Genomic DNA, 27,441 nt, shown 5'->3' with positions numbered 1-27,441 from the left:
TCTAGTGGAAGCCCAAGCCTAGGAAGTTCAACCTCATCCATATCTCAATGTGTACTCAGCAGGCCAAGCTTTGAAAAACTACCAACCTCTGATGTCCCACTTCCTGGTTGGATTTTTCTCAGGTTTCCGCCTGCCATATAAGTGCTGTTATACTCACAGACGTCGATGAAACAGTTTTAGAAACTTCAGTGTTTTCTAACCAACACTAATAATAATATGCATATATTAGCATCTGGGACAGAGTAGGATGCAGTTCACTCTGGGCACGCTATTCATCCAAAAGTGAAAATGCTGCCCCCTATCCCAAAAAGGTTAAAGGCAATGCTTCCAAATATTAATTGAGTGTATGTAAACTTCTGACCCACTGGGAATGTGATGAAAGAAATAAAAGCTTAAATAAATCATTCTCTCTACTATTATTCTGACATTTCACATTCTTAAAAAAAGTGGTGATCCTAATTGACCTAAAACAGGGAATTTTTACTTGGATTAAATGTCAGGACTTTTGAAAAACTGAGTTTAAATGTATTTGGCTAAGGTGTATATAAACCTCCGACTTCAACTGTAAGTGGTATAGGAGGTAGGAGGAATAGGAGGTTGGAGGGATAGGAGATAAGAGGTAGGAGATTTAGGAGGTATATAAGTTAGGATGTACAGGGGATATAGAAGGTAGGAGGTATAGGGGATATAGGAGTTAGGAGGTAGGAGGTATAGGAGGTCTTAGTGTATGTACATTTATGACCCACTGGAATTGTGATACAGTGAATTATAAGTGAAATAATCTGTCTGTAAACAATTGTTGAAAATATTACTTGTGTCATGTACCAAGTAGATGTCCTATCCGGCTTGCCAGAATTATAGTTTGTTAAACAACTTCTTAGGGCTGAGATCCCGCTAACGGGATCGAAATGACAACAGCCAGTGAAAGTGCAAATTCAAAACAACAGAATTTCACAAGAGAAGCATCAAACAAGGTTCTAAAGACTGTTGACATCTAGTGGACTCCGTAAGAAGTGCAACATAACCAATATCCCACTGTATATTCAATAAGGAATGAGTAGAAAAACGACCAACCTCAGATTTCCCACTTCCTGGTGGGATTTTTTTCTCAGGTTTTTGCCTGCCATATGAGTTCTGTTATACTCACAGAAATCATTCAAACAGTTTTAGAAACTTCAGAGTGTTTTCTATCCAAATATACTAATAATATGCATATATTAGGGACTGAGTAGCAGGCAGTTTACTCTGGGCACCTTATTCATCCGAGATACTCAATACTGCCCCCAGCCATAACATGAAATGTATGGAGTGGCTGAAAATAAGTTTTAATGACTCCAACCTAAGTGTATATAAACTTCCAACTTCAATTGTAGGTGGTATAGGAGGTAGGAGGTATAGGAGGAAGGAGGTATAGGAGGTAGGAGGCATAGCAGTTACAGATCAAATCAAATCAAATCAAATTTATTTATATAGCCCTTCGTACATCAGCTGATATCTCAAAGTGCTGTACAGAAACCCAGCCGAAAACCCCAAACAGCAAACAATGCAGGTGTAAAAGCACGGTGGCTAGGAAAAACTCCCTAGAAAGGCCAAAACCTAGGAAGAAACCTAGAGAGGAACCGGGCTATGTGGGGTGGCCAGTCCTCTTCTGGCTGTGCCGGGTAGAGATTATAACAGAACATGACCAAGATGTTCAAATGTTCATAAATGACCAGCAAGATGTTCAAATGTTCATAAATGACCAGCATGGTCAAATAATAATAAGGCAGAACAGTTGAAACTGGAGCAGCAGCACAGTCAGGTGGACTGGGGACAGCAAGGAGCCATCATGTCAGGTAGTCCTGGGGCACGGTCCTAGGGCTCAGGTCCTCCGAGAGAGAGAAAGAAAGAGAGAATTAGAGAGAGCATATGTGGGGTGGCCAGTCCTCTTCTGGCTGTGCCGGGTGGAGATTATAACAGAACGTGGCCAAGATGTTCAAATGTTCATAAATGACCAGCATGGTTGAATAATAGTAAGGTGTGTGTGTGTGTGTGTGTGTGTGTGTGTGTGTGTGTGTGTGTGTGTGTGTGTGTGTGTGTGTGTGTGTGTGTGTGTGTGTGTGTGTGTGTGTGTGTGTGTGTGTGTGTGTGTGTGTGTGTGTGTGTGTGTGTGTGTGTGTGTGTGTGTGTGTGTGTGTGTGTGTGTGTGTGTGTGTGCAGATGTGTGTGAGAGAGGGAGTGATAGGAAGAAAGGGGATACTAATATTGTTTTAGGAGGTAGAACATATAGGCGGTAGGAGGTATAGCAGGTCAAAGGTAGGAGGCAGCTGCTAGTGGTGAATGAGTAGTACCTAGGACTTGAGGCTTACTGAGCATCAGCTTGACACACACGAGAGAAAATAGACCGGCTGTGAGCAGCACTGTGAAGTGAATAGTTTCATCATAAGAGGGAAGTGAAGAGGAGGAAGCCCATACTGTATATATCTATGATGAATGCCTATAGGCCCTGTAAGGTACCTACTCCAACTCCAACAGGAACAACTGTGGAGGTGGACTTTTTGGCTGTGAGCATGAAGCTATAGATGCTTTACACAAGTCAACCTTTGCCTTTGAACTCCTGGAGGGGTGGGCCTGTTCACATTTTACTGGATGGTCTTGTTGTAAGCACTTTTCCAATTTCACTACAATTGTGCATATGTGAGTGCATGCATGGGTGCTTGAGATCTCCTCTATGGTAGCCTTTCTTTTTCTCCTAGCCCCTCATCAATATTCAACTCCCAGACCGTGATCCAACCACTGCCTTGACAGGGCATAGTCCTGAGGAACACGCTGTATTTATCACTGGATGATACATGTAATATATAATAATATAATAATATATGCCATTTAGCAGATGCTTTTAAACAAAGCGACTTACAGTCATGTGTGCATACATTCTACGTACGGGTGGTCCCGGGGATCGAACCCACTACCCTGGCGTTACAAGCGCCATGCTCTACCAACTGAGCTACAAATATATTTTGACAAATATATTTTCCCATTACAAAAACGTACCATACAAGGCCATACAAGGTCATGTTAATTGAAAAGCTCAGACCATAGGCTAGTATGCATAATATAATATAATAATATGTTCTATACTTTTACAGATTGGATAGCATCAATTTAATTTACTGGCCATGGAGCGAGAGAAAGGGATGTAGGCGCCAAACTCCTTTCTACTGCATTTGTGTGATGGCAAGCTGCCCTCTCCCCCATCCTGTTTCACGCGCACATAGGTCTGGTGGCGGGCAGAAGGAAGGAACTCACGCCTCCAGTAAAATAGTATCTCACTCTCTCTCCGTCTCTCGATCTCACTCTCTCTCTCACCGCGGGTGAATGGCACACCACGTGGCCCTCTTGCGCTATCGAGTGTAATTATAACACATTGGCTTTGGGCTTTAAAATTACAAGCCTGCCCACGGATTGTTTCATCTTCTTCTTAAAATAATTTACCCCTTCAAATCCGTGAGTAGGCCTTTAGTTAAGACAGAATGCAGGTGTTGAACGGGAGGCATAATCCGTGTGGAAGGCACTAGGACCGGGGAGAGTTCCCTCTCAGGAGCGCAGGCTATGAGCATCGCATCCACATAGCGGGGCTGTGGAGGAAACCCCCCCATCGGATCTGGCAATACAGGATACTTGCGATTATATCCATACATGTATTTTCCAGTCTGTGGCGTGGTGCGGTTTAGCGGAGTGCACAGTCCTGCGTTTGGGATGGTTGGGCACACTCCAGAGAATTCCTGATCGAACCTCTTGGCAAAAGCGAGCAGGCAGATTTAGGGGGGAGTTCAGTAGGCTACGCTCTTCCATTGCCCCCGGTTCGTTTTGTAAATGCCATATTTGTTGCCTTTTATTTTGTAGTTGGTCATAATAATTTCATTTTTTTTTTACTATAGAAACCCCCTTTTCTTCGATCTCTCAGTCTCTCACCTAAATGCACGTCTGTTTATTGAGTGAGCTTGGCACTTCTTCATCTGTCTGAGAACAGAAACAAGATCCACATCTTTCTCTTTGGATTAAACTTCCGTTTAAACCGCCGCGGCTATCGTCCGAATGGGTGATCTGCTTGAAATACAGTTCTTCAGTGGCACCCTGACACTCCATGGAAACATGTTCTCTCTGGCTGATCCCCGTCGCTGTGATGTCCAAAGCTTTCCCCACTGACTGACGGACGCTCGTGGATCATTTTGTAAAGCGATTTGAAGGTAAGCGAATTCCCATTTGCTCTGTCTCTTGTCGCAGCCTATACCGCTCCTGGCAGTTTGATAAAGTTGGTTGGCCCTTAATTACAATTCTATTTCTTTGATCGCTGCAACACAATGGTCGGGTCTGTCATTGAGTCTAGTTTCCGATGGACGAGGGAATTATATATAAAGTTGCAGCAGTTATTCTGATTCTGAAAGCATTTCAGTCAATCACCGTGTATGAGGCGTAATATGTATCCATATAGACGCGCACGGCGGTCTGTGACGGTCGTGACTGTGACGGACCGGGGAATTGCTGTGTGAAGTTAAGCACCTGCCGCTGTTGCAGCACAGACTCTGTAATTAGCAGGCTACACGGGTAAATGGGGTGAACTGGGTTGTTCAGAACGAACAGACAGATATTCAGACAGACAGACTGTGGAATAGGCTGATGCTTTTTCTGGTGGCTAACGTGATTTCACGTGTGTTGTTTTCTGAGAAAAGACATTGTACAATGAATGCCATCGTGTGATTGGTGTAGGTTGCTATGGCTTATAGAAAGAAGAGCTCCAGTGTGGGGATGTTAAAGGACCTATAGAGGTCCACTGCAGTGCAGTCTCACATATTGGCCCGCCGGCTTAGGGAAGCTCAGCGAGAGGATTTAGATAAAGGTGTAAACGAAGCGGCAGCTTTTCCCCTGTAGGTAAGCCATATGCTGAATCCCGGCTTTGGGTACTGTATACAAATGGGGCATGTTTCAGGCGATTACAAGCTTTTGTTTGTGTGTTTGTTTCACAAGAGCAATAACAACTTTTTTTTGTCAGTGCCATTTAGTCTCTCTCTCTCTCTCTCTCTCTCTCTCTCTCTCTCTCTCTCTCTCTCTCTCTCTCTCTCTCTCTCTCTCTCTCTCTCTCTCTCTCTCTCTCTCTCTCTCTCTCTCTCTCTCTCTCTCTCTGTGTGAGCTTGTCTGTTTCATTTTGTACCCGCGCGTGCATGCTCAGTATTTCTGCGTGTGTGTAAACGTGTGTGCGCGTGTGTGTATGTGTGTGTGTATGTGGGGGGGGGGGGGTGTCAGAGAGAGAGAGGGGGACTACACAGTTGTTTCCCCGTTTACTGGCAATAAAAACGCATGGGTCAGGTTACTTAGGCATTTTAATTGGATGGCAATATGCAGTTTAGCGGGTGAATAGGCAATCAAGTATTCAAATGTGATATTTTACTGAGGTGACGCGATGCATCCCACTGGGCACAGACGTCAATTCAACGTCCATTCCTCGTTGGTTCAACGTAATTTCATTGAAATGACGTAGACCCCATGTTGATTGAACCAGTGTGTGCCCAGTGGGATGACACACAATGCTAAAGTTCCCGTTGGAAGGGTTAGTTCATGACCGGTGTGGGGGTGAGTCTGTGGTCGGGAAATTTTAAGATTGGGTGAGTTTTCTGCTCTCTGCTGCTGTAAAAAAAGAAGAAAAAAAAGCCTATATGGTGGTTGTGTACAGCAGGCCGTGCACACGCCGCTCTGTCATTTCCCAACCAGCTTCCTACAGCGAGTCTCACCGTGGGTAATCGCAGTGTGGTTAAACTTGCGGCTGGGGAAAAACAGCGCAACCCCGGGGGGGACTGTTCCGACAGGAGACGTGTGACGCAGGGATTAAAGTGGTTGATTGACGATGATCCTATTTCGAGAACTGCGTCTCAATTAGAATGAATAGGGAGCCTCATGACTGAATACCCAATAAATACACTGTAAAACCAAGTGTTTAGGATTTGAACACACAACGAAATACTTCTCTGTAACATATTTTAAATGCATCAAGACATTTAGAATTTCAATGAAAAAGTGTCACAGTGTTTAGATGGTAAACACAATAACATGTTTATTCGCTTTAACACTTTTTAAACACATTAACACATTTATTCAGCGTATCACTGTAACAAAGTGCTGTAAATGTACAGCAACACTTTAACAGTTAGCTACTCTAATTCTATATTATAGTTCAGTCAAAGATTTTTAGAACTAAACCAAGATAGACCACAGCCCGTATTTCAAATGCGTACAAACGAGTCATAGTGGGCAACGCAAGCATGAAGGTGGGCAGAACCAAGCACAAGCTAGCGAGATTCTATTGGCACGTTCTAGCATGCGTGCACATATTTCCGTTAGGGAACGCCTATTCTGTAGAGTGCGGGTGTGCAATAACTCAATTTTACTTTGCAATCCTTCTAAAAAACAATTTAAAAAAACTTTCGCAAAGAGTTAAGTGTACAAAACTTAGTCAACTCTATTCGCAACATATTCTAGTTTTGAGAACAGAAAATTGTATTGAGATCAAATGTTCCACGATGAGAAAATTAATCTTGTTCTATCTTCTACCACTGCTGGTACTGGGCTTCCTCTCACTACCATATTTGGTAGCAAGTGGAAACGCCCAGCGGCTGCATCACATTTGTACATCCGGTGAAATATCTGTCAAATTTTTCTACCTGTGTTTCAGTACTGTAAAGAGCAATGCATTATGGGGGCTCAATAGCATTCTGCTACACTGCTATAGAATTACAGCAATTGCTGTACAGTAAAGCACTGTATTACCCAATTTTGCTGTATATTTACAGCAGCATACTGTGAGTTATGGTGCATTATGCGAAAAGGTTGTGGGCAGTGAAATAATCTCTGGCTCATTAACATATTTAGAGGTGTGCCTTGTAAAACATTATATTTGTTGCACCCATTAGTGAGAATGCTGTACCCCTCAGAGTACAGTACCATACTGACTGGTGCATTGCCAGTAATTCACTGTAAATCAGTAACATAGTGTATTTTTGGAATCTAAAATCCTTTTCCTGTAAATCTAAAGTAATTTACTGTAATTCAGTACCATCCCTACAAAATACTGTATTGTAATTTTGGAGAGCCAAAAACATTTTGTGTGTGCATGGTATTGTTGTGGCTCATTAACAAATTTTGCTACGTGCCTTGTTAGTGGCTATATTTTTTGCACCTGTTACTGAAAATGCCGTACCAATTGAACTGATATGTGTAGTAGTGCCCAAGCAATTTAACTGATATGTGTAGTTGTGCCCAAGCAATTTAACTGATATGTGTAGTAGTGCCCAAGCAATTTAACTGATATGTGTAGTAGTGCCCAAGCAATTTAACTGATATGTGTAGTAGTGCCCAAGCAATTTAATTGATATGTGTAGTAGTGCCCAAGCAATTTAACTGATATGTGTAGTTGTGCCCAAGCAATTTAACCGATATGTGTAGTAGTGCCCAAGCAATTTAACTGATATGTGTAGTAGTGCCCAGGCAATTTAACTGATATGTGTAGTAGTGCCCAGGCAATTTAACTGATATGTGTAGTGCCCAAGCAATTTAACCGATATGTGTAGTAGTGCCCAAGCAATTTAACTGATATGTGTAGTAGTGCCCAAGCAATTCAACTGATATGTGTAGTTGTGCCCAGGCAATTTAACTGATATGTGTAGTTGTGCCCAAGCAATTGAACTGATATGTGTAGTAGTGCCCAAGCAATTGAACTGATATGTGTAGTAGTGCCCAGGCAATTTAATTGATATGTGTAGTAGTGCCCAGGCAATTTAACTGATATGTGTAGTGCCCAAGCAATTTAACCGATATGTGTAGTAGTGCCCAAGCAATTTAACTGATATGTGTAGTAGTGCCCAGGCAATTTAACTGATATGTGTAGTAGTGCCCAAGCAATTTAATTGATATGTGTAGTAGTGCCCAAGCAATTTAACTGATATGTGTAGTGCCCAAGCAATTTAACCGATATGTGTAGTAGTGCCCAAGCAATTTAACTGATATGTGTAGTAGTGCCCAAGCAATTTAACTGATATGTGTAGTAGTGCCCAAGCAATTTAACTGATATGTGTAGTTGTGCCCAGGCAATTTAACTGATATGTGTAGTTGTGCCCAAGCAATTGAACTGATATGTGTAGTAGTGCCCAAGCAATTGAACTGATATGTGTAGTAGTGCCCACGCAATTGAACTGATATGTGTAGTAGTGCCCAAGCAATTTAACTGATATGTGTAGTAGTGCCCAAGCAATTTAACTGATATGTGTAGTAGTGCCCAAGCAATTTAACTGATATGTGTAGTAGTGCCCAGGCAATTTAACTGATATGTGTAGTAGTGCCCAGGCAATTTAACTGATATGTGTAGTAGTGCCCAGGCAATTTAACTGATATGTGTAGTGCACAAGCAATTTAACTGATATGTGTAGTAGTGCCCAAGCAATTTAACTGATATGTGTAGTAGTGCCCAGGCAATTTAACTGATATGTGTAGTGCCCAGGCAATTTAACTGATATGTGTAGTGCACAAGCAATTTAACTGATATGTGTAGTGCACAAGCAATTTAACTGATATGTGTAGTGCACAAGCAATTTAACTGATATGTGTAGTAGTGCCCAAGCAATTTAACTGATATGTGTAGTAGTGCCCAGGCAATTTAACTGATATGTGTAGTGCCCAGGCAATTTAACTGATATGTGTAGTAGTGCCCAGGCAATTTAACTGATATGTGTAGTAGTGCCCAGGCAATTTAACTGATATGTGTAGTAGTGCCCAGGCAATTTAACTGATATGTGTAGTAGTGCCCAGGCAATTTAACTGATATGTGTAGTTGTGCCCAAGCAATTTAACTGATATGTGTAGTTGTGCCCAGGCAATTTAACTGATATGTGTAGTTGTGCCCAAGCAATTGAACTGATATGTGTAGTAGTGCCCACGCAATTTAACTGATATGTGTAGTAGTGCCCAAGCAATTTAACTGATATGTGTAGTAGTGCCCAAGCAATTTAACTGATATGTGTAGTAGTGCCCAAGCAATTTAACTGATATCTGCAGTAGTGCCCAAGCAATTTAACTGATATGTGTAGTAGTGCCCAGGCAATTTAACTGATATGTGTAGTGCACAAGCAATTTAACTGATATGTGTAGTGCACAAGCAATTTAACTGATATATGTAGTAGTGCCCAGGCAATTTAACTGATATGTGTAGTGCACAAGCAATTTAACTGATATGTGTAGTAGTGCCCAAGCAATTTAACTGATATGTGTAGTAGTGCCCAGGCAATTTAACTGATATGTGTAGTAGTGCCCAGGCAATTTAACTGATATGTGTAGTAGTGCCCAGGCAATTTAACTGATATGTGTAGTAGTGCCCAGGCAATTTAACTGATATGTGTAGTAGTGCCCAGGCAATTTAACTGATATGTGTAGTTGTGCCCAAGCAATTGAACTGATATGTGTAGTAGTGCCCACGCAATTTAACTGATATGTGTAGTGCACAAGCAATTTAACTGATATGTGTAGTGCACAAGCAATTTAACTGATATGTGTAGTAGTGCCCAAGCAATTTAACTGATATGTGTAGTAGTGCCCAGGCAATTTAACTGATATGTGTAGTTGTGCCCAAGCAATTGAACTGATATGTGTAGTTGTGCCCAAGCAATTGAACTGATATGTGTAGTAGTGCCCAAGCAATTTAACTGATATGTGTAGTAGTGCCCAGGCAATTTAACTGATATGTGTAGTGCACAAGCAATTTAACTGATATGTGTAGTAGTGCCCAAGCAATTCAACTGATATGTGTAGTTGTGCCCAGGCAATTTAACTGATATGTGTAGTTGTGCCCAAGCAATTGAACTGATATGTGTAGTAGTGCCCAAGCAATTGAACTGATATGTGTAGTAGTGCCCACGCAATTTAACTGATATGTGTAGTGCACAAGCAATTTAACTGATATGTGTAGTAGTGCCCAAGCAATTTAACTGATATGTGTAGTAGTGCCCAGGCAATTTAACTGATATGTGTAGTGCACAAGCAATTTAACTGATATGTGTAGTAGTGCCCAGGCAATTTAACTGATATGTGTAGTGCACAAGCAATTTAACTGATATGTGTAGTGCACAAGCAATTTAACTGATATGTGTAGTAGTGCCCAAGCAATTTAACTGATATGTGTAGTAGTGCCCAGGCAATTTAACTGATATGTGTAGTAGTGCCCAGGCAATTTAACTGATATGTGTAGTAGTGCCCAGGCAATTTAACTGATATGTGTAGTAGTGCCCAGGCAATTTAACTGATATGTGTAGTAGTGCCCAGGCAATTTAACTGATATGTGTAGTTGTGCCCAAGCAATTGAACTGATATATGTAGTAGTGCCCACACAATTTAACTGATATGTGTAGTGCACAAGCAATTTAACTGATATGTGTAGTAGTGCCCAAGCAATTTAACTGATATGTGTAGTAGTGCCCAGGCAATTTAACTGATATGTGTAGTAGTGCCCAGGCAATTTAACTGATATGTGTAGTTGTGCCCAAACAATTGAACTGATATGTGTAGTTGTGCCCAAGCAATTGAACTGATATGTGTAGTAGTGCCCAAGCAATTGAACTTATATGTGTAGTTGTGCCCAGGCAATTTAACTGATATGTGTAGTTGTGCCCAAGCAATTGAACTGATATGTGTAGTAGTGCCCACGCAATTGAACTGATATGTGTAGTAGTGCCCAAGCAATTTAACTGATATGTGTAGTAGTGCCCAAGCAATTTAACTGATATCTGCAGTAGTGCCCAAGCAATTTAACTGATATGTGTAGTAGTGCCCAGGCAATTTAACTGATATGTGTAGTGCACAAGCAATTTAACTGATATGTGTAGTGCACAAGCAATTTAACTGATATATGTAGTAGTGCCCAGGCAATTTAACTGATATGTGTAGTGCACAAGCAATTTAACTGATATGTGTAGTAGTGCCCAAGCAATTTAACTGATATGTGTAGTAGTGCCCAGGCAATTTAACTGATATGTGTAGTGCCCAGGCAATTTAACTGATATGTGTAGTAGTGCCCAGGCAATTTAACTGATATGTGTAGTAGTGCCCAGGCAATTTAACTGATATGTGTAGTAGTGCCCAGGCAATTTAACTGATATGTGTAGTTGTGCCCAAGCAATTGAACTGATATGTGTAGTAGTGCCCACGCAATTTAACTGATATGTGTAGTGCACAAGCAATTTAACTGATATGTGTAGTGCACAAGCAATTTAACTGATATGTGTAGTAGTGCCCAAGCAATTTAACTGATATGTGTAGTAGTGCCCACGCAATTTAACTGATATGTGTAGTAGTGCCCAAGCAATTTAACTGATATGTGTAGTAGTGCCCAAGCAATTTAACTGATATCTGCAGTAGTGCCCAAGCAATTTAACTGATATGTGTAGTAGTGCCCAGGCAATTTAACTGATATGTGTAGTGCACAAGCAATTTAACTGATATGTGTAGTGCACAAGCAATTTAACTGATATATGTAGTAGTGCCCAGGCAATTTAACTGATATGTGTAGTAGTGCCCAAGCAATTTAACTGATATGTGTAGTAGTGCCCAAGCAATTTAACTGATATGTGTAGTAGTGCCCAGGCAATTTAACTGATATGTGTAGTGCCCAGGCAATTTAACTGATATGTGTAGTAGTGCCCAGGCAATTTAACTGATATGTGTAGTAGTGCCCAGGCAATTTAACTGATATGTGTAGTAGTGCCCAGGCAATTTAACTGATATGTGTAGTTGTGCCCAAGCAATTGAACTGATATGTGTAGTAGTGCCCACGCAATTTAACTGATATGTGTAGTGCACAAGCAATTTAACTGATATGTGTAGTGCACAAGCAATTTAACTGATATGTGTAGTAGTGCCCAAGCAATTTAACTGATATGTGTAGTAGTGCCCAGGCAATTTAACTGATATGTGTAGTTGTGCCCAAGCAATTGAACTGATATGTGTAGTTGTGCCCAAGCAATTGAACTGATATGTGTAGTAGTGCCCAAGCAATTTAACTGATATGTGTAGTAGTGCCCAGGCAATTTAACTGATATGTGTAGTGCACAAGCAATTTAACTGATATGTGTAGTAGTGCCCAAGCAATTTAACTGATATGTGTAGTAGTGCCCAAGCAATTTAACTGATATGTGTAGTAGTGCCCAGGCAATTTAACTGATATGTGTAGTGCACAAGCAATTTAACTGATATGTGTAGTAGTGCCCAGGCAATTTAACTGATATGTGTAGTAGTGCCCAGGCAATTTAACTGATGTGTAGTAGTGCCCAGGCAATTTAACTGATATGTGTAGTGCACAAGCAATTTAACTGATATGTGTAGTGCCCAAGCAATTTAACTGATATGTGTAGTAGTGCCCAAGCAATTGAACTGATATGTGTAGTAGTGCCCACGCAATTTAACTGATATGTGTAGTAGTGCCCAAGCAATTTAACTGATATGTGTAGTGCACAAGCAATTCAACTGATATGTGTAGTAGTGCCCAGGCAATTTAACTGATATGTGTAGTAGTGCCCAGGCAATTTAACTGATATGTGTAGTTGTGCCCAAGCAATTGAACTGATATGTGTAGTAGTGCCCAAGCAATTTAACTGATATGTGTAGTGCACAAGCAATTCAACTGATATGTGTAGTAGTGCACAAGCAATTTAACTGATATGTGTAGTAGTGCCCAAGCAATTTAACTGATATGTGTAGTAGTGCCCAGGCAATTTAACTGATATGTGTAGTGCACAAGCAATTTAACTGATATGTGTAGTAGTGCCCAGGCAATTTAACTGATATGTGTAGTAGTGCCCAGGCAATTTAACTGATATGTGTAGTTGTGCCCAAGCAATTGAACTGATATGTGTAGTAGTGCCCACGCAATTTAACTGATATGTGTAGTGCACAAGCAATTCAACTGATATGTGTAGTAGTGCCCAAGCAATTTAACTGATATGTGTAGTAGTGCCCAGGCAATTTAACTGATATGTGTAGTAGTGCCCAGGCAATTTAACTGATATGTGTAGTGCACAAGCAATTTAACTGATATGTGTAGTAGTGCCCAAGCAATTTAACTGATATGTGTAGTAGTGCCCAGGCAATTTAACTGATATGTGTAGTAGTGCCCAGGCAATTTAACTGATATGTGTAGTAGTGCCCAGGCAATTTAACTGATATGTGTAGTTGTGCCCAAGCAATTGAACTGATATGTGTAGTTGTGCCCAAGCAATTGAACTGATATGTGTAGTAGTGCCCAGGCAATTGAACTGATATGTGTAGTTGTGCCCAGGCAATTTAACTGATATGTGTAGTTGTGCCCAAGCAATTTAACTGATATGTGTAGTAGTGCCCACGCAATTTAACTGATATGTGTAGTAGTGCCCAAGCAATTGAACTGATATGTGTAGTAGTGCCCAAGCAATTGAACTGATATGTGTAGTAGTGCCCAAGCAATTGAACTGATATGTGTAGTAGTGCCCAAGCAATTTAACTGATATGTGTAGTAGTGCCCAGGCAATTTAACTGATATGTGTAGTGCACAAGCAATTTAACTGATATGTGTAGTAGTGCCCAGGCAATTTAACTGATATGTGTAGTGCACAAGCAATTTAACTGATATCTGCAGTAGTGCCCAGGCAATTTAACTGATATGTGTAGTAGTGCCCAAGCAATTTAACTGATATGTGTAGTAGTGCCCAGGCAATTTAACTGATATGTGTAGTGCACAAGCAATTTAACTGATATTAGTAGTGCCCAGGCAATTTAACTGATATGTGTAGTTGTGCCCAGGCAATTTAACTGATATGTGTAGTTGTGCCCAAGCAATTGAACTGATATGTGTAGTAGTGCCCACGCAATTTAACTGATATGTGTAGTAGTGCCCAGGCAATTTAACTGATATGTGTAGTTGTGCCCAAGCAATTGAAGTGATATGTGTAGTAGTGCCCACACAATTTAACTGATATGTGTAGTAGTGCCCAAGCAATTTAACTGATATGTGTAGTAGTGCCCAGGCAATTTAACTGATATGTGTAGTTGTGCCCAAGCAATTGAACTGATATGTGTAGTAGTGCCCACACAATTTAACTGATATGTGTAGTAGTGCCCAAGCAATTTAACTGATATGTGTAGTGCACAAGCAATTCAACTGATATGTGTAGTAGTGCCCAGGCAATTTAACTGATAATAATAATAATAATATATGCCATTTAGCAGACGCTTGCATACATTCTACGTATGTGTAGTAGTGCCCAGGCAATTTAACTGATATGTGTAGTTGTGCCCAAGCAATTTAACTGATATGTGTAGTAGTGCACAAGCAATTTAACTGATATGTGTAGTTGTGCCCAAGCAATTGAACTGATATGTGTAGTAGTGCCCACGCAATTTAACTGATATGTGTAGTGCACAAGCAATTTAACTGATATGTGTAGTAGTGCCCAGGCAATTTAACTGATATGTGTAGTTGTGCCCAGGCAATTTAACTGATATGTGTAGTTGTGCCCAAGCAATTGAACTGATATGTGTAGTAGTGCCCACGCAATTTAACTGACATGTGTAGTAGTGCCCAGGCAATTTAACTGATATGTGTAGTTGTGCCCAAGCAATTGAACTGATATGTGTAGTAGTGCCCACACAATTTAACTGATATGTGTAGTAGTGCCCAAGCAATTTAACTGATATGTGTAGTAGTGCCCAGGCAATTTAACTGATATGTGTAGTTGTGCCCAAGCAATTGAACTGATATGTGTAGTAGTGCCCACACAATTTAACTGATATGTGTAGTAGTGCCCAAGCAATTTAACTGATATGTGTAGTGCACAAGCAATTCAACTGATATGTGTAGTAGTGCCCAGGCAATTTAACTGATAATAATAATAATAATATATGCCATTTAGCAGACGCTTGCATACATTCTACGTATGTGTAGTAGTGCCCAGGCAATTTAACTGATATGTGTAGTTGTGCCCAAGCAATTTAACTGATATGTGTAGTAGTGCACAAGCAATTTAACTGATATGTGTAGTAGTGCACAAGCAATTTAACTGATATGTGTAGTTGTGCCCAAGCAATTGAACTGATATGTGTAGTAGTGCCCACGCAATTTAACTGATATGTGTAGTGCACAAGCAATTCAACTGATATGTGTAGTAGTGCCCAAGCAATTTAACTGATATGTGTAGTAGTGCCCAGGCAATTTAACTGATATGTGTAGTTGTGCCCAAGCAATTGAACTGATATGTGTAGTAGTGCCCACGCAATTCAACTGATATGTGTAGTAGTGCCCAAGCAATTTAACTGATATGTGTAGTAGTGCCCAGGCAATTTAACTGATATGTGTAGTGCACAAGCAATTTAACTGATATGTGTAGTAGTGCCCAGGCAATTTAACTGATATGTGTAGTAGTGCCCAGGCAATTTAACTGATATGTGTAGTGCACAAGCAATTTAACTGATATGTGTAGTAGTGCCCAAGCAATTTAACTGATATGTGTAGTAGTGCCCAAGCAATTTAACTGATATGTGTAGTAGTGCCCAGGCAATTTAACTGATATGTGTAGTAGTGCCCAGGCAATTTAACTGATATGTGTAGTGCACAAGCAATTTAACTGATATGTGTAGTGCCCAGGCAATTTAACTGATATGTGTAGTAGTGCCCAGGCAATTTAACTGATATGTGTAGTAGTGCCCAGGCAATTTAACTGATATGTGTAGTAGTGCCCAGGCAATTTAACTGATATGTGTAGTAGTGCCCAGGCAATTTAACTGATATGTGTAGTAGTGCCCAGGCAATTTAACTGATATGTGTAGTAGTGCCCAGGCAATTTAACTGATATGTGTAGTAGTGCCCAGGCAATTTAACTGATATGTGTAGTTGTGCCCAGGCAATTTAACTGATATGTGTAGTAGTGCCCACACAATTTAACTGATATGTGTAGTGCACAAGCAATTTAACTGATATGTGTAGTAGTGCCCAAGCAATTTAACTGATATGTGTAGTAGTGCCCAGGCAATTTAACTGATATGTGTAGTAGTGCCCAGGCAATTTAACTGATATGTGTAGTTGTGCCCAAACAATTGAACTGATATGTGTAGTTGTGCCCAAGCAATTGAACTGATATGTGTAGTAGTGCCCAAGCAATTGAACTGATATGTGTAGTTGTGCCCAGGCAATTTAACTGATATGTGTAGTTGTGCCCAAGCAATTGAACTGATATGTGTAGTAGTGCCCACGCAATTGAACTGATATGTGTAGTAGTGCCCAAGCAATTTAACTGATATGTGTAGTAGTGCCCAAGCAATTTAACTGATATCTGCAGTAGTGCCCAAGCAATTTAACTGATATGTGTAGTAGTGCCCAGGCAATTTAACTGATATGTGTAGTGCACAAGCAATTTAACTGATATGTGTAGTGCACAAGCAATTTAACTGATATATGTAGTAGTGCCCAGGCAATTTAACTGATATGTGTAGTGCACAAGCAATTTAACTGATATGTGTAGTAGTGCCCAAGCAATTTAACTGATATGTGTAGTAGTGCCCAGGCAATTTAACTGATATGTGTAGTGCCCAGGCAATTTAACTGATATGTGTAGTAGTGCCCAGGCAATTTAACTGATATGTGTAGTAGTGCCCAGGCAATTTAACTGATATGTGTAGTAGTGCCCAGGCAATTTAACTGATATGTGTAGTTGTGCCCAAGCAATTGAACTGATATGTGTAGTAGTGCCCACGCAATTTAACTGATATGTGTAGTGCACAAGCAATTTAACTGATATGTGTAGTGCACAAGCAATTTAACTGATATGTGTAGTAGTGCCCAAGCAATTTAACTGATATGTGTAGTAGTGCCCAGGCAATTTAACTGATATGTGTAGTAGTGCCCAAGCAATTTAACTGATATGTGTAGTAGTGCCCAAGCAATTTAACTGATATCTGCAGTAGTGCCCAAGCAATTTAACTGATATGTGTAGTAGTGCCCAGGCAATTTAACTGATATGTGTAGTGCACAAGCAATTTAACTGATATGTGTAGTGCACAAGCAATTTAACTGATATATGTAGTAGTGCCCAGGCAATTTAACTGATATGTGTAGTGCACAAGCAATTTAACTGATATGTGTAGTAGTGCCCAAGCAATTTAACTGATATGTGTAGTAGTGCCCAGGCAATTTAACTGATATGTGTAGTGCCCAGGCAATTTAACTGATATGTGTAGTAGTGCCCAGGCAATTTAACTGATATGTGTAGTAGTGCCCAGGCAATTTAACTGATATGTGTAGTAGTGCCCAGGCAATTTAACTGATATGTGTAGTTGTGCCCAAGCAATTGAACTGATATGTGTAGTAGTGCCCACGCAATTTAACTGATATGTGTAGTGCACAAGCAATTTAACTGATATGTGTAGTGCACAAGCAATTTAACTGATATGTGTAGTAGTGCCCAAGCAATTTAACTGATATGTGTAGTAGTGCCCAGGCAATTTAACTGATATGTGTAGTTGTGCCCAAGCAATTGAACTGATATGTGTAGTTGTGCCCAAGCAATTGAACTGATATGTGTAGTAGTGCCCAAGCAATTTAACTGATATGTGTAGTAGTGCCCAGGCAATTTAACTGATATGTGTAGTGCACAAGCAATTTAACTGATATGTGTAGTAGTGCCCAAGCAATTTAACTGATATGTGTAGTAGTGCCCAAGCAATTTAACTGATATGTGTAGTAGTGCCCAGGCAATTTAACTGATATGTGTAGTGCACAAGCAATTTAACTGATATGTGTAGTAGTGCCCAGGCAATTTAACTGATATGTGTAGTAGTGCCCAGGCAATTTAACTGATGTGTAGTAGTGCCCAGGCAATTTAACTGATATGTGTAGTGCACAAGCAATTTAACTGATATGTGTAGTGCCCAAGCAATTTAACTGATATGTGTAGTAGTGCCCAAGCAATTGAACTGATATGTGTAGTAGTGCCCACGCAATTTAACTGATATGTGTAGTAGTGCCCAAGCAATTTAACTGATATGTGTAGTGCACAAGCAATTCAACTGATATGTGTAGTAGTGCCCAGGCAATTTAACTGATATGTGTAGTAGTGCCCAGGCAATTTAACTGATATGTGTAGTTGTGCCCAAGCAATTGAACTGATATGTGTAGTAGTGCCCACGCAATTTAACTGATATGTGTAGTGCACAAGCAATTCAACTGATATGTGTAGTAGTGCACAAGCAATTTAACTGATATGTGTAGTAGTGCCCAAGCAATTTAACTGATATGTGTAGTAGTGCCCAGGCAATTTAACTGATATGTGTAGTGCACAAGCAATTTAACTGATATGTGTAGTAGTGCCCAGGCAATTTAACTGATATGTGTAGTAGTGCCCAGGCAATTTAACTGATATGTGTAGTTGTGCCCAAGCAATTGAACTGATATGTGTAGTAGTGCCCACGCAATTTAACTGATATGTGTAGTGCACAAGCAATTCAACTGATATGTGTAGTAGTGCCCAAGCAATTTAACTGATATGTGTAGTGCACAAGCAATTTAACTGATATATGTAGTAGTGCCCAGGCAATTTAACTGATATGTGTAGTGCACAAGCAATTTAACTGATATGTGTAGTAGTGCCCAAGCAATTTAACTGATATGTGTAGTAGTGCCCAGGCAATTTAACTGATATGTGTAGTGCCCAGGCAATTTAACTGATATGTGTAGTAGTGCCCAGGCAATTTAACTGATATGTGTAGTAGTGCCCAGGCAATTTAACTGATATGTGTAGTAGTGCCCAGGCAATTTAACTGATATGTGTAGTTGTGCCCAAGCAATTGAACTGATATGTGTAGTAGTGCCCACGCAATTTAACTGATATGTGTAGTGCACAAGCAATTTAACTGATATGTGTAGTGCACAAGCAATTTAACTGATATGTGTAGTAGTGCCCAAGCAATTTAACTGATATGTGTAGTAGTGCCCAGGCAATTTAACTGATATGTGTAGTTGTGCCCAAGCAATTGAACTGATATGTGTAGTTGTGCCCAAGCAATTGAACTGATATGTGTAGTAGTGCCCAAACAATTTAACTGATATGTGTAGTAGTGCCCAGGCAATTTAACTGATATGTGTAGTGCACAAGCAATTTAACTGATATGTGTAGTAGTGCCCAAGCAATTTAACTGATATGTGTAGTAGTGCCCAAGCAATTTAACTGATATGTGTAGTAGTGCCCAGGCAATTTAACTGATATGTGTAGTGCACAAGCAATTTAACTGATATGTGTAGTAGTGCCCAGGCAATTTAACTGATATGTGTAGTAGTGCCCAGGCAATTTAACTGATGTGTAGTAGTGCCCAGGCAATTTAACTGATATGTGTAGTGCACAAGCAATTTAACTGATATGTGTAGTGCCCAAGCAATTTAACTGATATGTGTAGTAGTGCCCAAGCAATTGAACTGATATGTGTAGTAGTGCCCACGCAATTTAACTGATATGTGTAGTAGTGCCCAAGCAATTTAACTGATATGTGTAGTGCACAAGCAATTCAACTGATATGTGTAGTAGTGCCCAGGCAATTTAACTGATATGTGTAGTAGTGCCCAGGCAATTTAACTGATATGTGTAGTTGTGCCCAAGCAATTGAACTGATATGTGTAGTAGTGCCCACGCAATTTAACTGATATGTGTAGTGCACAAGCAATTCAACTGATATGTGTAGTAGTGCACAAGCAATTTAACTGATATGTGTAGTAGTGCCCAAGCAATTTAACTGATATGTGTAGTAGTGCCCAGGCAATTTAACTGATATGTGTAGTGCACAAGCAATTTAACTGATATGTGTAGTAGTGCCCAGGCAATTTAACTGATATGTGTAGTAGTGCCCAGGCAATTTAACTGATATGTGTAGTTGTGCCCAGGCAATTTAACTGATATGTGTAGTAGTGCCCAGGCAATTTAACTGATATGTGTAGTTGTGCCCAAGCAATTGAACTGATATGTGTAGTTGTGCCCAAGCAATTGAACTGATATGTGTAGTAGTGCCCAGGCAATTGAACTGATATGTGTAGTTGTGCCCAGGCAATTTAACTGATATGTGTAGTTGTGCCCAAGCAATTTAACTGATATGTGTAGTAGTGCCCACGCAATTTAACTGATATGTGTAGTAGTGCCCAAGCAATTGAACTGATATGTGTAGTAGTGCCCAAGCAATTGAACTGATATGTGTAGTAGTGCCCAAGCAATTGAACTGATATGTGTAGTAGTGCCCAAGCAATTTAACTGATATGTGTAGTAGTGCCCAGGCAATTTAACTGATATGTGTAGTGCACAAGCAATTTAACTGATATGTGTAGTAGTGCCCAGGCAATTTAACTGATATGTGTAGTGCACAAGCAATTTAACTGATATCTGCAGTAGTGCCCAGGCAATTTAACTGATATGTGTAGTAGTGCCCAAGCAATTTAACTGATATGTGTAGTAGTGCCCAGGCAATTTAACTGATATGTGTAGTGCACAAGCAATTTAACTGATATGTGTAGTAGTGCCCAGGCAATTTAACTGATATGTGTAGTTGTGCCCAGGCAATTTAACTGATATGTGTAGTTGTGCCCAAGCAATTGAACTGATATGTGTAGTAGTGCCCACGCAATTTAACTGATATGTGTAGTAGTGCCCAGGCAATTTAACTGATATGTGTAGTTGTGCCCAAGCAATTGAACTGATATGTGTAGTAGTGCCCACACAATTTAACTGATATGTGTAGTAGTGCCCAAGCAATTTAACTGATATGTGTAGTAGTGCCCAGGCAATTTAACTGATATGTGTAGTTGTGCCCAAGCAATTGAACTGATATGTGTAGTAGTGCCCACACAATTTAACTGATATGTGTAGTAGTGCCCAAGCAATTTAACTGATATGTGTAGTGCACAAGCAATTCAACTGATATGTGTAGTAGTGCCCAGGCAATTTAACTGATAATAATAATAATAATATATGCCATTTAGCAGACGCTTGATATGTGTAGTAGTGCCCAGGCAATTTAACTGATATGTGTAGTTGTGCCCAAGCAATTTAACTGATATGTGTAGTAGTGCACAAGCAATTTAACTGATATGTGTAGTTGTGCCCAAGCAATTGAACTGATATGTGTAGTAGTGCCCACGCAATTTAACTGATATGTGTAGTGCACAAGCAATTTAACTGATATGTGTAGTAGTGCCCAGGCAATTTAACTGATATGTGTAGTTGTGCCCAGGCAATTTAACTGATATGTGTAGTTGTGCCCAAGCAATTGAACTGATATGTGTAGTAGTGCCCACGCAATTTAACTGATATGTGTAGTAGTGCCCAGGCAATTTAACTGATATGTGTAGTTGTGCCCAAGCAATTGAACTGATATGTGTAGTAGTGCCCACACAATTTAACTGATATGTGTAGTAGTGCCCAAGCAATTTAACTAATATGTGTAGTAGTGCCCAGGCAATTTAACTGATATGTGTAGTTGTGCCCAAGCAATTGAACTGATATGTGTAGTAGTGCCCACACAATTTAACTGATATGTGTAGTAGTGCCCAAGCAATTTAACTGATATGTGTAGTGCACAAGCAATTCAACTGATATGTGTAGTAGTGCCCAGGCAATTTAACTGATAATAATAATAATAATATATGCCATTTAGCAGACGCTTGCATACATTCTACGTATGTGTAGTAGTGCCCAGGCAATTTAACTGATATGTGTAGTTGTGCCCAAGCAATTTAACTGATATGTGTAGTAGTGCACAAGCAATTTAACTGATATGTGTAGTTGTGCCCAAGCAATTGAACTGATATGTGTAGTAGTGCCCACGCAATTTAACTGATATGTGTAGTGCACAAGCAATTCAACTGATATGTGTAGTAGTGCCCAAGCAATTTAACTGATATGTGTAGTAGTGCCCAGGCAATTTAACTGATATGTGTAGTTGTGCCCAAGCAATTGAACTGATATGTGTAGTAGTGCCCACGCAATTCAACTGATATGTGTAGTAGTGCCCAAGCAATTTAACTGATATGTGTAGTAGTGCCCAGGCAATTTAACTGATATGTGTAGTGCACAAGCAATTTAACTGATATGTGTAGTAGTGCCCAGGCAATTTAACTGATATGTGTAGTAGTGCCCAGGCAATTTAACTGATATGTGTAGTGCACAAGCAATTTAACTGATATGTGTAGTAGTGCCCAAGCAATTTAACTGATATGTGTAGTAGTGCCCAGGCAATTTAACTGATATGTGTAGTAGTGCCCAGGCAATTTAACTGATATGTGTAGTGCACAAGCAATTTAACTGATATGTGTAGTGCCCAGGCAATTTAACTGATATGTGTAGTAGTGCCCAGGCAATTTAACTGATATGTGTAGTAGTGCCCAGGCAATTTAACTGATATGTGTAGTAGTGCCCAGGCAATTTAACTGATATGTGTAGTAGTGCCCAGGCAATTTAACTGATATGTGTAGTAGTGCCCAGGCAATTTAACTGATATGTGTAGTAGTGCCCAGGCAATTTAACTGATATGTGTAGTAGTGCCCAGGCAATTTAACTGATATGTGTAGTTGTGCCCAGGCAATTTAACTGATATGTGTAGTAGTGCCCAAGCAATTTAATGTAGATATGGAACAGATCAGAGTGACAGCGGGTCTTAAACCTTTAATGGGTGAATATTAAGCCATGTCTTTTTAATGGGTTTTGGCCTGTACTCACTGGCAGCTTGGAAGCCTTTGTTTAGGCCTCTAGAAGTGCAATTTATATAAAACACCAAATATTCATAAATATACTGTAATATACAAATACCTACCTGCTTGCACTAACCCCATGTAATTACTGTGAAATACCGACACAATTACATTAGCATATACTTAAAGTATAGTATAGTAATTTTACAGTATTGTAATGTATCATTGCTCAGAATTTTCCAGTAATTTACAGGATGCTGGTGGCAAGTTAGTGTGAATATTACAGTAACGTACATTTCAATAGCCAGAGATGGGAAAAGATATATCCAAAAGGTATCAATCATTCAAATGTATTTATAAGCCCTTTTTACAACAGCCGATGTCACAAAGTGCTGTACAGAAGAAACCGAGCCTAAAACCCCAAACAGCAAGCAATGCAGATGTACAAATACAGGATAGTTTGAAGACCAATGTATCCTTAACTTCAACAACGTTCCCAGTAACGGTTAAAGATAGGGTTGACTTGCTCTGACACGCTGATTATTGCTGACCACCAGATGTCACTAATTTGCATTGTGAACATATAACGAAGCTCCGAGTAATTAACAATTATTTGGCAAAAGCGAAGCCTTCAGAATGCCAGTCTTCAGAAAGCCTCAGTTTCACATCACATCAGACACGCAAGTCACAATACTGTGGTTTATAAAGCGATTAGTAACTCCTTAAGCGATTAGTAACTCCTTTCAGAAACCAGCCAGAGAGAGGATAGCCAAGAACATGAATATTTTACCATTTACAACCTACACCCAGAATGACTGCTACAGTAACGAACTTGAGAAGAAAACACTACCTAAACCATCTAAACTGGAACAACCATCTCAGTAACGGGTGTAATAAGGCCAACCCCTTACAGATTAGATTAGTTTAGAAAATTGTCAGTTATTTATCTTTGTGAAGTATAAGCTCAATGAATCAATCAATCAATGAGAAAAGATATACATCTTAAATTAAAACAAACTATTCCAAACAATCATCCTACAACAAAGCATGCTGGGAAATATGATAATGTGCACAATGGACAGCGCCCTACACCCTAAAGCAAGGCCGTATTGGTCATGAATTTAGGCTACAAGATAGATAGGGCAATTCACCCATTAGAAACAGTGTGTGAATGCAGCCATACACACAGCTGTCTTACCAAACTAAGTGCTGAAAGTTGTAGCTTAGTTATTCATGCATGCAAACAAATATTGAATAGTAGTTTGGCTTAGAATACCGACACAACTGCGAACGCAAATGAATGAATGAGAACGGAACAGAACAAAACAGCGGTACCCAGTAGGCCTAGTAAATACAATATCAGATCGGCCTAGTAAATACAATATCAGATCGGTCTAGTAAATACAATATCAGATTGGCTTAGTAAATACAATATCAGATCGGCCTAGTAAATACAATATCAGATCGGCCTAGTAAATACAATATCAGATCGGCTTAGTAAATACAATATCAGATCGGCCTAGTAAATACAATATCAGATCGGTCTAGTAAATACAATATCAGATCGGTCTAGTAAATACAATATCAGATCGGTCTAGTAAATACAATATCAGATCGGCCTAGTAAATACAATATCAGATCGGCCTAGTAAATACAATATCAGATCGGCCTAGTAAATACAATATCAGATCGGCCTAGTAAATACAATATCAGATCGGCCTAGTAAATACAATATCAGATCGGCCTAGTAAATACAATATCAGATCGGCTTAGTAAATACAATATCAGATCGGCCTAGTAAATACAATATCAGATCGGTCTAGTAAATACAATATCAGATCGGTCTAGTAAATACAATATCAGATCGGTCTAGTAAATACAATATCAGATCGGCCTAGTAAATACAATATCAGATCGGCCTAGTAAATACAATATCAGATCGGCCTAGTAAATACAATATCAGATCGGCCTAGTAAATACAATATCAGATCGCCTAGTAAATACAATATCAGATCGGCCTAGTAAATACAATATCAGATCGGCCTAGTAAATACAATATCAGATCGGCCTAGTAAATACAATATCAGATCGGCCTAGTAAATACAATATCAGATCGGCCTAGTAAATACAATATCAGATCGGCCTAGTAAATAAAATATCAGATCGGCCTAGTATAAATACAATATCAGATCGGCCTAGTAAATACAATATCAGAAGTAAATACAATATCAGATCGGCCTAGTAAATACAATATCAGATCGGCCTAGTAAATACAATATCAGATCGGCCTAGTAAATACAATATCAGATCGGCCTAGTAAATACAATATCAGATCGGCCTAGTAAATACAATATCAGATCGGCCTAGTAAATACAATATCAGATCGGCCTAGTAAATACAATATCAGATCGGCCTAGTAAATACAATATCAGATCGGCCTAGTAAATACAATATCAGATCGGCCGGCCTAGTAAATACAATATCAGTAAATACAATATCGGCCTAGTAAATACAATATCAGATCGGCCTAGTAAATACAATATCAGATCGGCCTAGTAAATACAATATCAGATCGGCCTAGTAAATACAATATCAGATCGGCCTAGTAAATACAATATCAGATCGGCCTAGTAAATACAATATCAGATCGGCCTAGTAAATACAATATCAGATCGGCCTAGTAAATACAATATCAGATCGGCCTAGTAAATACAATATCAGATCGGCCTAGTAAATACAATATCAGATCGGCCTAGTAAATACAATATCAGATCGGCCTAGTAAATACAATATCAGATCGGCCTAGTAAATACAATATCAGATCGGCCTAGTAAATACAATATCAGAGCCTAGTAAATACAATATCAGATCGGCCTAGTAAATACAATATCAGATCGGCCTAGTAAATACAATATCAGATCGGCCTAGTAAATACAATATCAGATCGGCCTAGTAAATACAATATCAGATCGGCCTAGTAAATACAATATCAGATCGGCCTAGTAAATACAATATCAGATCGGCCTAGTAAATACAATATCAGATCGGCCTAGTAAATACAATATCAGATCGGCCTAGTAAATACAATATCAGATCGCCGTGACACAATCTATATTTAGGCGAGATACATTAACAGTAAACAAAAGGCGAATGGAGATCCAACTAACCAAAACGTAGCCTACTAACAGAGTAGGTCTATAGGCCCACTTCAAACATGGGAAACCATGCTGCTGATGAGTATAGCAACACATTGTGATATGGCACAATACACTTCTGTGGATCAAGTTCAATCGACGTAATCAATGAAGCAATACCAGCCTACCATAATCACGTTTCCAGTATGTACAGTTCCATTAACAAACACGAAAACCAATAGCCTACCAAAAAAACACAACAGAATGTATCTATTTCTATGATGAAACGTACCACTATGTAGCTATACCCAGGGGCATCATTTGGGTTCTTGCATTGGAATTATATTGAGTTCTGCAGTAACAGAGTATTCCAGACACTATCTTCCCATGAACCAGTTGCTATTAAATTAATGTTTTTGGACAGAAAATCTACAGCTAAGGTAGGATTCTAGGCTAATCTGGGCTGGCTGCTCTGTTCCAAGATCGTCAGGGACAGTCGGAGGTCTATGGGGCTGAGGAGCCATTATCCTGGTGGGTAGGGTGGGTAGGCTCCTCATGTGGAGCTCTGCGGCATCATCACTGCTGAGTTTGGCGACGGCCTCTGTTGTTTGATGCTGCTGCTACTGCTCATCGCTCTCCTTCCCTTTTCTGAAACCCATCGCGGCAGTGGCAGATTAGCTGGTTGGAGCGAGCTAATTCATCTGAGGTTGACCCTAATGCTTTTTACAGCTAGTGAAGAAATAACTAAACTAAACTCTTTAGTGGTGGAGCGTGAGGCAGAGTTGAGTGAAGCAGCTTCAATGGTAAACTTGTCCCCACCCTTTTCAAATCAAATATTACAGGCGGTGGCTTATCACGTTATTCACTTAGCCTACAGCAGATGAGATGCATTTCCCCCCTGCTTTCATACAGAGCGTCACGCTCTGTCCACTGTGCTGACGTACAGACTTTGCGCCAATCTGTCTCTCAATCATTTGAACGTTTTTTAAATATATTTTTATATATATTTATATATAGGGACATAAAACTTGAACTATGCGGGCACAACTTTCAACTGAGGGGCTAGCCCCTTTATCCACCATCGTGGAGCCAGGCCCAAGGCAAAGTGTCAGGCATTTCTAACACTGATCTGAATAAAAAAGCATGGAAAATCACATCAGTGTCTAATTACTAAATGCACTCTAAAACGGGATGGTAGGAAAGGAAACAACACTTAGGAGATGTTCTCCTGCTGGAAACGGACTATCATGTATAATCTTTCATTCTAAATGCCCGTGTTTATGATGAGGACACTTATTGGCAAATCTACATTTTTCAGTTTAAAACACTGCTGTTTTTGTTTCATGTTCCATGTTTCATGGTTTTACAGTGTAGGCTACCGAGCCTCGCCAGGCCTAACACTCCTCAGACACAAACCCCAGGAGGTATCGCTGTATTCATGTTTGTTTTGATGTTCATTTGGTTGGTTCATGTCGCGAGAGCGCTCTTTGAGGAGGAGTGCAGTGAATAAAACGAACACGAAATACCATGTGGTGAGGACTTTAA

General features: G+C 39.9%; 1 protein-coding gene across 4 annotated transcripts in view; it reads left to right on the top strand.

The window, feature by feature from the left end:
- The first annotated feature begins 3,295 nt into the window (after positions 1 to 3,295).
- Positions 3,296 to 27,441, top strand: part of LOC124045102 (interleukin-1 receptor accessory protein-like 1) — a 441,862-nt gene continuing 417,716 nt past the window's right edge. For 2 of the 4 annotated variants that reach the window (XM_046364361.1, XM_046364346.1), the window contains exon 1: positions 3,296 to 4,229. The gene's annotated coding sequence lies outside the window, so the exon portion shown is untranslated. The remainder of the gene's footprint in view (positions 4,230 to 27,441) is intronic. The other 2 variants (XM_046364354.1, XM_046364338.1) reach the window with 1 other exon arrangement.

Source organism: Oncorhynchus gorbuscha, linkage group LG01 (genome assembly GCF_021184085.1).
Source record: "Oncorhynchus gorbuscha isolate QuinsamMale2020 ecotype Even-year linkage group LG01, OgorEven_v1.0, whole genome shotgun sequence".
NCBI classification, from domain to species: Eukaryota; Metazoa; Chordata; class Actinopteri; order Salmoniformes; family Salmonidae; genus Oncorhynchus; species Oncorhynchus gorbuscha.
The sequence above is the reverse complement of the archived record's forward strand: the minus strand, read 5'-3'. Positions and strand labels throughout refer to the sequence as shown.